Source organism: Apium graveolens, chromosome 10 (assembly GCF_009905375.1).
Source record: "Apium graveolens cultivar Ventura chromosome 10, ASM990537v1, whole genome shotgun sequence".
NCBI classification, from domain to species: domain Eukaryota; kingdom Viridiplantae; phylum Streptophyta; class Magnoliopsida; order Apiales; family Apiaceae; genus Apium; species Apium graveolens.
The window spans coordinates 40,066,004-40,078,943 of record NC_133656.1 but is presented as its reverse complement, the minus strand read 5'-3'; positions in this window follow the sequence as shown (position 1 = coordinate 40,078,943).

Genomic DNA, 12,940 nt, shown 5'->3' with positions numbered 1-12,940 from the left:
CCTGCAATCACAAAGACCAGTAATGATTAGTTTTAAGGACCCAGACTTGCTTGGATCCTTTGGCCTTATTAAGTTTGTTAACATTTGCAGTCGATTTAGCATCAGAATTTATGTTAACAGTTTTCTTATCTGCATTTACAGTATCAGACTTTGCATCAGAACTTACACTAGAAGGAATAATTCTAACTTTCTTTAAAGAAGGTTTTATTTGATAATAATCATAGTACAAACTATGATATTCCTTACAAGTATAAATGGAATGCCATAAACTACCACAATGAAAACAAGAATTTTGTGGCCTATATCTAACAGACTGACTCTTAACTCCTGACTTTGAAGGTAAAGAGTTTATGTTCTTATTTTTCCTGCAAAAAGAAGCCAGATGGTTAGAATTTCCACAGTTATAACATTTCTTTCTAGGAGCATTATGAACAGGCTTATAATCATTACTTTTATTCACACCTTCCTTTCCATTCCTATTTTTCCTAGGTGGCTTTACCTTTTTTACATTCTTAACATCTTTCAGCTTATGCTTAAGCTGCTTCTTTGTCATTAAGCCTATGTTTACTTCAGTTGGCTTACCCTGTTTTGGTTTGTCAGAAGTTAATTTCTCTTTAACTTCTGATTTATCAATATCAGACATTACAGCTACAAACTTAACAGGATTTACGTTTGGCTTTTGTTTAACAACTATGGGCTCAATCTCTACAGTTCCCTTATCATTCTTATCATATCCATAACTTAAGCCCTCTTTCCAGTTTCCACTACTAAGAATATCCCGAGTTGCTTTACCAGAGTTAGTCCAAATCTTGATAATCTCTTTTTCCTTTTCTAACTCAGTTTTTAGAGATTCATTCATTTTAAGTACTTCATCCCTAACATAGAAAACATCATCACTATCTTTCTGAGTTTGATGGAACATGACTAACTCTTTTTCTAAATAATCATTCCTCTTTTTATAAGCAAGATTTTCAGAAGTTAATCTTTCACATGTTAAAGTTTGATCACTATAACTAATGAACATGGTTTTAAGATATCTTCTCAACTCATTAATATCATCAGTATGAAAGGCATAAGTAGTTTGAGGTACCTTTAACTCAGCAGCATCAGAACTGTTATCAGCATTTGCCATCAAGGCATAGTTCACCTCACTTTCAGAATCTGAAGTGTCTGTCCAGCTTTTCTTCTTTGTGACAATAGCCTTGCCTTTGTCACTCTTCACTTTCTTGCAATCAGGAGATATGTGGCCTTTCTCACCACAATTGTAGCACTTGACATTTGAGTAATCTACTCTGTCAGACTTTCCTCCTTTGCCTTCAGATTTTCTAAAGCCCTTCTTATCAGAACTTGCCCCTTTCCTGGAAATTTTTTTTCCCTTTATGAATTTCCTGTATGCAATCCTTGTGATTCCTTTCACCATAAGAGCACACAACTTCATCATCTCTTCATCAGGATCCATCTCAGGTAAGCTTCCAGTTTCTGAGTCATCATCAGTATCAGAACTTGATGATTCAGTATCAGACTTTGTGATGAGAGCTTTTCCCTTGCCTTTCCTTGAGGCAGCTGCTTTGGGGGATTCCTCCTCAACCTTAAGAGCAACTGTCCTTGGCTTTCTTCCATTCCTCTTGCTTCTTTGTTCCATCTCAAGTTCATGAGTCTTGAGCATCCCATAAAATTCATCAAGAGTTGTTTCTTCAAGAGCATAGTTGTCTCTTATAGCGGTGGCCTTCAAATCCCAACATTCAGGAAGAGCTAAAAGGAATTTAAGATTTGAATCTTCAAGATCATATTCCTTGTCAACTAGTTACAAATCATTCAAGAGTTTGACAAATCTGTCATATAAACCAGTTAATGTCTCATCGGGCTTTGAATCAAAGTGTTCATACTCTTGAGTGAGTTTAGTCTTCCTGTTTTTCTTAATTAAATCAGTTCCCTGGTATCTTGTCTCCAAGGCATCCCATATATCCTTTTTAGTCTTGCAGTTAATTACCCTGTTTGACATTACATTATCAATGGCACTATGCAGCAAGTGTCGTACCTTAGCATCCTTGGCAATTGATGAGATATCTTCAGCAGTGTAATCACTCTTATCCTTTGGTACAGACTTTGCTGGTTCACCTGCAACTACAATAGAGAGTTTGGTTGGCTTGTGTGGTCCTTCATTGATTCTGTCAAGTTATTCTGGATCAGTAGCTTCCAGAAACATAGACATCCTCACCTTCCATATGGGATATTCAGATGGTTTCAGTATGGGAACTCTAATAATCTCATATCAACTGTGGATTTGAGTCTTTGGAGGTTCTTCAGTTTTGGTGGGCTTGGTTGGAGTTTGTTCTTCTTCAGATATGATTGTTTTTGGATCTTAAACTATTTGTGTGTTAACAGATCTGCTCTGATACCACTTGTTAGGTCACACACACTATAGAAGGGGGTTGAATACAGTGTTTATCACAATTAAATCGAATATAAGAACACAAGTAACAGAAAATAGATTTTATTCAACACAATAAACTCTGTTACAATACGAAATTGTCCTCTCTCAGTGATGAACAACTTATCACGAGAGCTGCTAGGGTTACAATAAATAATAACTTCGATTATGATAACACATATAGTGTAAACCCTATGTCTGTGTTTATATACTACACAGTTACAAGATAATCTCTAATTGATATTGAATATGATTCTGTATCCTAAAATATATCAATTAGATATCTTCTTTTCCAAGTCTTCTATCTTCCATAGAAATCTTCTCTATGCATATCTCTTCTTTATTTAGTCTTGATCTTCTTTCCTTTCAATCAACCTTTCCTTAACTGTTAAGTACTGATATCCTTAAGTTCTGACTTCCAGTAAGTGTAGATTTCAGTAAGTACTGATATTTCCTGTTTGTTAAGATCTGAAAACTAAACATGAAACACATTAGACATGTCATCTCAAATATATCTAACAATAGGAGTACTGTTATGGAAATTCTGAGATCGTATTAGTATTCCATAAAGTAAATGAGTTATGTAAAGGTCGTCAGAATTCGGATTCGAACACTTTGGTTTTTCCCGAAAATCCACCAGATGCCGAAAGGATTAAGTATAAGGTAACATAATTCAAAGGATTTTTATTTAAGGATTATAGTAGAGGATCATTAAAGGAATATAAGATATTAATAAAGGTTCATGGAAGCCCAAGTAATAAGATCCCGGGTATGATCCCTCAAACTATTAACGAGAATGAGAGTTAAGCGAACCGTAAAATAAATAAATGACCAAGAGACAATCTTGTACAAGAAGCCAAGGATTATGACATCATCAAACCACAAGGAAGAGACATGTGTTAAAAGGATGACATAGGCTTGATGATGCAAGCATGGTGAAAAGATATTTAGCTAAGATTAAATTATGGCCAAGTATTGGAACCTTGGTTAATTAAATCAAGGTTAAATTAACTAAGCAAATAAAAACAACACACAAATTAACCAAGCAAGGAACAAAGAAGCATTTTCACTTCCTTCTTCTTCCAAAAGCTCTCGGCCCTTCTTATTTTTCAAGAAAAAGATTTTTGCAAATCCAAGCTCCACTCCATTAACAAATACAAGGTAATTATGTAAGCTTCCCTATGATTAGATGAGTATATCCTAGGAGTTTAAGCTTCTAATTCCTTGTAAATCTCTTCCAATAAATTATGGAAGGAGATGATGAATAGTACTTTCTTGAAATTAATTTTGTGTTCTTGATTTTTTTGAAAAAATCAAGCTTGTCGGAGGTTAGATTAAGGCTCCCAAAGGCTTCCTAGGAACCTATCACCCACCAAGGAAGGTATAAACTTCAAACCCTAGCCTTTACTTTATTTTTTAGTAAGTTTAATGGTTGGTTTTGTGAATGAGAAGCATGGATTATGATTATTAGTAGTTTGGTTTGATTTGGAAGTGATTTGGTAATTGAATCTTGATTATAGTTCATAGGTCTTGATTGTGATTGTTTGAGTTAAAAAACTTTGAGAATATGGACTGATGTGGTATGGTTTAGACGAGGTTTTGTTGTATTGATGATTATGGGTTATTTGGTGGTTAATTGGACAAGTATAAAAATTGGTAATCGCGTAAACATAACTGTCGTAATGCCCATTTTTATTCAACTGTTTGTACTTAGTGTTCGGGACAGAAAGCTCACTGACCAATCTGCAACCTTTCCATTTTTAGTTAGATCATGTCGTAAGCTTCGTTTTGGTATGTGGTTCGCTTAGATCTGATGTACGGTTTAGGAGAAACGACCGTTTTAAGTAACGGTGTTTCGCGAGCGAACCATTACCCCTCGCTTTACTTTGAAACCTTGATTAAGGTCCTTAAATGACTAATTGGAGTACGAAACAATTATGTAAGATTAATTGGTTAGTTGTTAGAGTATTCGCTAAAGAGTTGCCTTAATAAGTTAAACGGTTAATTTTATAAAATGGTGGAGCTGAGTGTACTCAAGCGACTTATGTGAATCCTTAAGCGCAAAAGCGAACGTTAGGGTCTATTTGGTTAAGGTCTAGTTTTTTAAGCGACCGTGGTTTAATTCCATCTTATATGTTGTTTATAGGTTACCAGACTCGCCCCAGGCCTTTTACCACCCCTAGTCGCTCTGGCAAGTTTTCTACCTGTATAACTGTTGTTGTGATGTATATATGTATATGCATTATCTTGTGATAAGTGCATGATTGTTATTAGAAAATCTTGCGATATATTGGAGCATATTGATATGATATATATATATATATATATGCATGCCTGTTTCGTAATCTTGATATCTTGTTATCGATTCAATTATTTATAAACTGCATAATACCTATGCTAGAGATATGCATTATTTGCGTATACCCTTAGTATAGGGAACCCAAAGGTTACCATTTTTCTAAACCGGGAGGCGATGTTCCCGAGTATATATATATATATATATATATATATATATATATATATATATATAGTTTTCAAAAGTATTAATTAAATAATGTTTATTCAATAGTTTTAAATTATAAGTGAATATTAGTTTGAATATTCATTCGAGGACTTACGACTCCGTTTATTTTATTAAATAATATTCATTATTTTCTTAAAGAATAATATTTCTTTATTGGCCAAGTATTCGAGAAATGATTGATATCGTCAATCATTCTTACCTTAAATATTTTCATAAAGTTATTTTCAAAACTTTTACTTCATTTTCTTTGATAAAATCTATTCGTTATTTGAATATTATTTATAACATAATATTCAGATATTTTTTGATTATCTTGAAATTGATTTATTCTATCAAATCATCCTTATTCCAAACACTTTCAAAAATATTTTCGAGTCTTCAAAATGATTTTAAAGGCTAGAGTGGATCCCAAAACTCATTTTCAAATTTAAGATCTTCCTTTCGAAGGGGACTTGAATACTCGCTCAAAAATCTATAGGATCCGGCTCTGTGGTGTATTTTATATTCGCAAAGAGGTTGCTGTTTTGAGAAAACAATTTGATTACTTGCCCAACGTTTGGGAAGTAAGTTTATCTAATTGAGTCGGCATAAGGGACAGGCCGTGGTACGGTCTATCAATGTGTAAGAGGCTGGGTGACAGTCCATCAACGCGTGAGTGGCCGGCTAACGGTCTAGCGCGAGGTCCTAATGCGGCCAGGGTGATGACCGGTGAGGAATTCATCCATCTACTAGTAGAAAAGGTTACTTAATGGGTATCTTTTCCTGATCAGCAAGATATCGGGATCATGCCAAAGTTTTCTTCTTTCCAAATTCATTGGATATTACAACTCTATTTATACTTTTCATGACAGAGGTTTTCAAGGAGTGTATGAGAGAGAGATATATATATAGGTGTATATATATATATCGTGACCTAATGAAGTATCTCGTAACTTCATTTCTTTCAAATGATATTTCAGAGATTGATTCTATTCAAGTATTATCTTGTAGTCTCATCTATGTGGTGAACTTTTGAAACTGATTATACCTTAAACGGTGGTAGTTTAAGTAGTATACGGAAAATATATAAGTATATTGGAGTATCTTGTAACTTCATCTTTTCAACTTATATCTGGTTGATGATTATCTTATGCATGACAAAGATTTTCAGAAAAACGTTGAGACAAGGTTAAATATATGAGATCACCTTGCAATGATATTTTTATACAGTTATAAACTGGAACTCTGTGTATATTATGCATGGAAGAGGACTTCCAAGATTTTGAAAAGTATATATACTGAATATTTTGTGACTTGGTCGCGATAAGATATCAAACTTGGTTCATTTCTTCTGACCAAGACTTTCATGAGTACTATGAAAATGCTCATATATTATTAATTATTATACATGTTATTTTGGTGGGCTTGTTTCTCACCCTTGCTTTATTCTTTCATCACGCAATAACAGCTAGACAAGATGAACAGGACCAAGCTCCCAATTCGCGAGCGGATAGGAAATGTTCTGCAGTTTCTTGTAGGCGTTGATGCCGCTGTAGCTGAGGTAGGAACTACCAATAGGCTAGGTTTTCAACTATTGATGTACCAGACTTGTGTATATTTATGAACTGTAATAATGGCAAAGAAAATGTAAATTTGTTCAGAAACCCTTTTAAGGTGCAATGGTTTATAATTGTGGAATAAAATGACTTGTGTTATTTTTGATATTCATCTTTGAGACTATAACTTGTGGTGTGTGTGTGTGTATTGTGGGGTCATAGTACGCAATAGTTGGTTGTTTATTAATATTAAGTGTTATAAAGGGAAATGAACTCGTGACAAGCCGGATCCCCGACTCCGGATTTGGGGGTGTTATAATATATTTGTGTTTTTGTTCTTACCTGAAGCAAGACTGTTGTATTATTTCAAAGCCATCATAGAATTGTCCTACTCCTATGCGGAAATACAGATCACCCATTAGTGTCAATGAAATCTCTTTTCCAATTAAGTTTAAAGTTTTAATTCCTTAATATTAACAAAGTCTTAATGTAGAGAATATAATTTGCTTAGATTTGTGTTACGGTGACTAAGTTCAAGTTCTAAACCCATAACCCCAATTTGAAAATACTAATTCCAAAATTTAAATTCATAACCTAAATTGGACGACTAATTATATTAATACAAGTAATTCGTAGCAATGATTTCATAAATATTGTCTGGCATTGAATATACAGAAGATTATATGACAAACGTTCATGTTAAATTTGAGTACAAATTAAATATTAATATGGAAGAATGAGTAGTTACAAAGTAAACTAAACTTAACATAATCATGTTTCAACTGCAAAAAACTCTTAGAGGCTCAATCTAAATAAGAACATAACCGAATAACTTCCTTCTCGGTAAAAAAGAGGCATACCTCCATCGATGAACTTTGTTGGTATTGTGTAGTTTGCATAATCAATCAATTTTGTAAGTGTATGGGATGTTTGACTGTTTCTTGATGGTTTCTTCTCTATTTCAACAATGTTAGGAATATGTTGTGAACTTGATGATAAATTAAACAAAACACCTTGGTAGATTTAACTTAGTGAATTTTGTATCACTCGACGGATGATCAAATATAGTCCTGATAGGGATAAATAAATTATGATAGCATGATTTATTTACTGCATCAATTGTACAAGGTGTGGACTGCTAGGCCCAATAAAAAGATATATGACATTCAGACCAGAAAGGTTAAGCCTGATGGACCAGATCAGTCCTGATGGAATAAAGAAGGCCCAAAAGCCCTGATTATTAATTAATTTCGTAATTAATTGATAAGGGAAAAATCAACTGTTGAGAAGAGTCCCGATAAAGATATAAATCCTTATAGATTAGCCTCAAGGGGGCCTAAAAGGATAAGGAATCAGTTTCCTACTATCTAGGACTCCAAAGTCCATTCTAATTATGAGACTTGCCCACCAAGTCTCCTATACCAAGTCCAATTCAAGGACTCCCAACATCTATATAAGGGGCCTCACCCCACAAATCAGAACTACATTTTTTGACTTGATCCTTGGCAATCAGCAAGGTACGTAGGCATCTTGTTAAGGCAGATTGAGTCACGAAACACAAGAGCAGTCAAATCGAGCCTTGAAGCTCATGTTCCTTATTATTAAACACAGCAATTATATATATTAGTTTTAATCCATAATATTTGGCGCCGTCTGTGGGACGCACAACAACAACCATGGGAAGAACACGGAGAACAATTAGAGCTCTAGAGGAAGGAACACCATCAGAGACAACCCAGGTGATTTCGTCAACCGTGGAGGTTCCTCCCCATTCAACTTATGCATCTACTCAGGGGGAAGCCCAGATAGGGGCAACTCAACCTCAGCCACCAGGGACAACTCCCCCGACTATTCAAGGTACGAATCCTCAAGTTCAACAAGTACATATGCCTGTGAATTCTCGACCCGTCGAGTATGAATATTCAACTATTGTTACTACTAACCCCCCCTTATGGGATGCCCCTTCACCCTGAGGTTGGAGGAAGTGGATATGCTGGGCGAAGCGAAGGACGAGGGCAGTCGCCCCCCTATATACGAGGTTTGGGTCCTATCCCTGAGCATCGGGAATTTTCTGGTCCTTATACTGAGAGAGACTCCGAATCTTCGGATGATGAAGTGGCCCCGAGAAGGAGGCGTCTTGGAAAAGAGCCAGTGGCCGATGGAAGGCAACGCCCCCAAAGCACCCCAGGGGCGAATCCCCAAGAAGTGCAGGAAAGGATCAGGGCTCATGAGGCTGAAATCCAAAGGCTGAGGCGTGATTTGGAGGCTCACCAGGCCACCAGACCCCAGATACCTCCTAGGGGAAGAAATCCTCCTCCTGTCATAGACCTGGATGGTCCGATACGAAGAAGGGCTGATGTCCCAAGAACTGATCCAAGCAATCTCCTTCCCCTTGGAGATCCTGATGATCCAACTCCACCCTTCACAGAAGAGATAATGAATGCCCATATCTCAAGGAAATTCAAGATGCCCACTATCAAAGCCTATGATAACACGGGAGACCCCGCTAATCATGTTAGGACATTCTCTAATGCACTGCTGCTGCAACCCGTGAATGATGCTATAAAGTGTCGGGCCTTCCCTCAAACCCTGTCGGGTATGGCTCAAAGGTGGTACAGTCGCCTGCCCCCAAACTCTATTGGATCGTTCAGAGAATTAAGTCAGGCTTTTATTAAGCAATTCATCAGTGGAAGAGTCCATGAGAAAAGTTCAGCATCTCTTATGAGTCTTGTGCAGGGAGCTAAGGAATCCTTAAGAGATTACCTGAATCGTTTCACAAAGGAGGCTTTAAAAGTCCCAGACCTTGATGATAAGGTAGCCATGATAGCACTGCAACAAGGAACTAGGGACGATTTTTTTAAGATGTCCGTGGCCAAACGTCCCCCTGAAAGCATGTTGCAGCTTCAAGAGAGGGCAGGGAAGTATATCAAGGTTGAAGAAAGTATGAGGAAGACCGTAGTAAGTAATGAGCCCACTGGAGGCAAGAAGCGGAAAACTGATTTAGAATATATTGCAAAGGACAAATATCCTAGAATCGAACAAAACCCTGATTCAACCCCCAAGAAGGGAGGACCTGGGCAAAAGTTCACTGAATACGCTAAGTTGAATGCTCCTAGAAGTCAGATTTTGATGGAGATTGAGAAAGATAGAGATATTCGCTGGCCTAAACCCTTGAAGGCTGATCCCGCCAAGCTAGATAAGAGCAAGTATTGCAGGTTTCACAAAGATGTTGGCCATGACACCGATGAGTGTAGGCAATTGAAAGATGAAATTGAGTTTTTGATTCGAAAAGGAAGATTGAACAAGTATACTGGAGATGGAGGGGACAGAAATAATAATGGAAGGAAGAACTTTGAAGATCGTAGGAGGGACCAAGATGATCAGGGGAGAAATCCCCAACCCAGAGGGCCGGTTATAAATGCGATTTTTGGAGGACCGTGACGCCCTCGAGGACCTGTGATAAACACGATCTTTGGAGGTCCAACTGCTGCTGGATTGTCCAAAAATTCCAGAAAGGCATATACTAGGGAGGTTATGCATATTGTTGGAGAAGCCCCGAAGAGGGCCAGGACAGAAGTAACATTGGCTTTTGATGATTCCGACCTAGAGGGTGTGAAGTTTCCCCATGACAACCCGCTGGTCATAACACCGATAATAGGAAATAGCCCGGTTAAGAGGGTCCTTGTGGATAATGGTGCTTCTGTGGATATCTTGATCCACGACACCTTTCTAAGGATGGGGTATAACGACTCTCAGTTGACACCAACCGACATGCCGATATATGGATTTGCTGGAGTAGAATGTCCTGTGGAAGGGATAATCAAATTGCCGACCACCATAGGTACGGAACCAAGGCAAGCAACGCAGATGCTGGATTTCGTGGTGGTAAAGGCTAGTTCAACTTATAATGCTATCATGGGGAGAACAGGGATACATGCCTTTAAGGCAGTCCCCTCTTCCTACCATTCAGTCATGAAGTTTCCCACCCGAAACGGGATTGGAGAAGAGAGAGGAGATCAAAAAATGGCTAGAAACTGTTATGTGGCCTCTTTGAGGGCAGATGGAGTCGGGGGGAGGTTCTTCCTATTGAAGATATGGATGTTCGAGAAAATGACGAGAATAGAGGAAGGCCAGCAGAAGAATTGGTTTCGGTTCCTTTAGACCCCGAGAATTCCGAGAGGATGACTTTCATTGGAGCCACATTAGAGGAGCCCCTTAGAGGGAAGTTAGTGAAATTTTTGCAAGGAAATAGTGATGTGTTTGCATGGTCAGCAGCTGATATGCCAGGCATAGACCCAGAGTTAATTACTCACAAGCTAAATGTAGATCCAAGCCGGAAGACAGTGAAACAAAAGAAAAGAAATTTTGCCCCGGAAAGGCAAGAGGCTATAAAACAGGAAGTAGAAAAGCTTTTAGAGGCTGGTTTCATTGAGGAGATTCAATTTCCGGAGTGGTTAGCAAACCCTGTAATGGTGAAGAAGGCTAATGGAAAGTGGAGGATGTGTATAGACTTTACTGATCTGAATGATGCATGCCCTAAAGACTATTTTCCGCTGTCGAGAATTGATACCTTGATTGATGCCACTGCTGGACATGAATTGCTGAGTTTCATGGATGGATTTAGCGGATACAACCAGATCAAAATGCATAAGGATGACATTCCAAAGGTATCATTTATCACTAACTTTGGTGTTTATTGTTATCTTGTTATGGCGTTTGGTCTCAAGAATGCAGGAGCCACCTATCAAAGGTTGGTAAATAAAATTTTTAAGGATCTTATTGGTAAGACTATGGAAGTCTATGTTGATGACATGTTAGTCAAGAGTCTAGTAAAGACTGATCATATAGCCCATTTAAGGGAAGCTTTTGAGGTCCTGAGGTACCACAAGATGATGTTGAATCCTACGAAGTGTGCTTTCGAAGTAGGATCTGGAAAATTCTTGGGATTGATGGTCTCAAAGAGGGGAATTGAGGCTAACCCGGATAAAATAAAGGCAATCTTGGACATGGAACCACCAAAAACTGTTAAGGATGTTCAGAAGCTTACAGAAAGGGTTGTTGTGCTAGGACGATTCATCTCCAATTCGGGGGACAAGTGTTTGTCATTCTTCAAGTCGCTAAAGAGCATCAAAGACTTTGTATGGAGTGAGGAAAACCAGAACGCATTTGAAGAGTTAAAGAAGTATATGGCCCAGGCCCCGTTGTCGGCCAAGCCAGTTCTGAGTGAAGTTTTATTCTTGTACTTGGCTGTTTCAGAGAGCGCCTTGAGCGCGGTGTTGGTTAAGGAGGAGCTAAAAGTCCAGAAACCCATGTATTATGTCAGCAAAATTCTGCATGGTGCTGAGTTGAATTATTCAACTATTGAGAAATTTGCTCTAGGCTTGGTAATGGCTTCAAGAAAACTGCGTCCTTACTTTCAGGCTCATCAGATTGAGGTGCTAACGAATCAGCCACTAAGAAATATCATTCACAGTCCCAAGGCAAGTGGGAGATTGATTAAGTGGGCAATAGAGTTGGGAGAGTTTGATCTCAAGTATAAGCCATGTACGGCCATAAAAGCCCAGGCACTAGCGGACTTCGTGGTGGAATGTACCATACCCAACCAAGAAGTCGAGGGGCAGGAAGATACCATACCTCAAGACAAGGTAGTCGATAAGGGGGACAGAGAGAAGGATGATAGGGAGAAAGAATACCTCAAGACAAGGGAGTCGATAAGGGGGACAGAGAGAAGGATGATAGGGAGAAAGAATATTGGGTTCTCTATTTTGATGGAGCATCAAAAACAAATTCCAGTGGAGCAGGGTTGGTTTTACAAAGTCCTGATGGGTTCTTAATTGAGTATGCTATGAAGCTAGACTTCCCAACCACAAACAATGAGGCAGAGTATGAAGCCCTGATAGCTGGCCTTGGTCTAGCTGGGACACTTAGAGTCAAAAACTTAAAGGTCCGTGGAGACTCGAAGCTGATCATATCCCAGGTAAAGGGAGAATTTGAGGCAAGGGATGATACGATGGCTAAGTATGTCCGCCTAGTAAGGGCTGTGATGACCCAATTTAATGAATGCCATGTTGAACACATTCCAAGGGAAGAAAATGCTAAAGCAGATGCGCTATCAAAGTTTGCTTCATCTGAGATAGAAGAAAGTTCAGGAAGTGTGTACTTCCGTGTTTTGAAAACACGAAGCATAGATGTTAAGCTTGTGGCTCCTATAGGCCTGGGGACATCCTGGATTGATCCCATTAAGGCTCATATTCAAACCGGTTGGTTGCCAAGCGATACAACTGAAGCACGGAAGTTAATTGTTCGGGCACTAAGGTACTCTTTGATAGATGGGATTCTTTATAAAAGATCTTTCGTGGTTCCCTACTTGAGGTGTCTCAGGCCCGATGAGGCACGCTTGGCTCTTGAAGAAGTGCATGAAGGTATTTGTGGACAACACTTGGGGGGCAG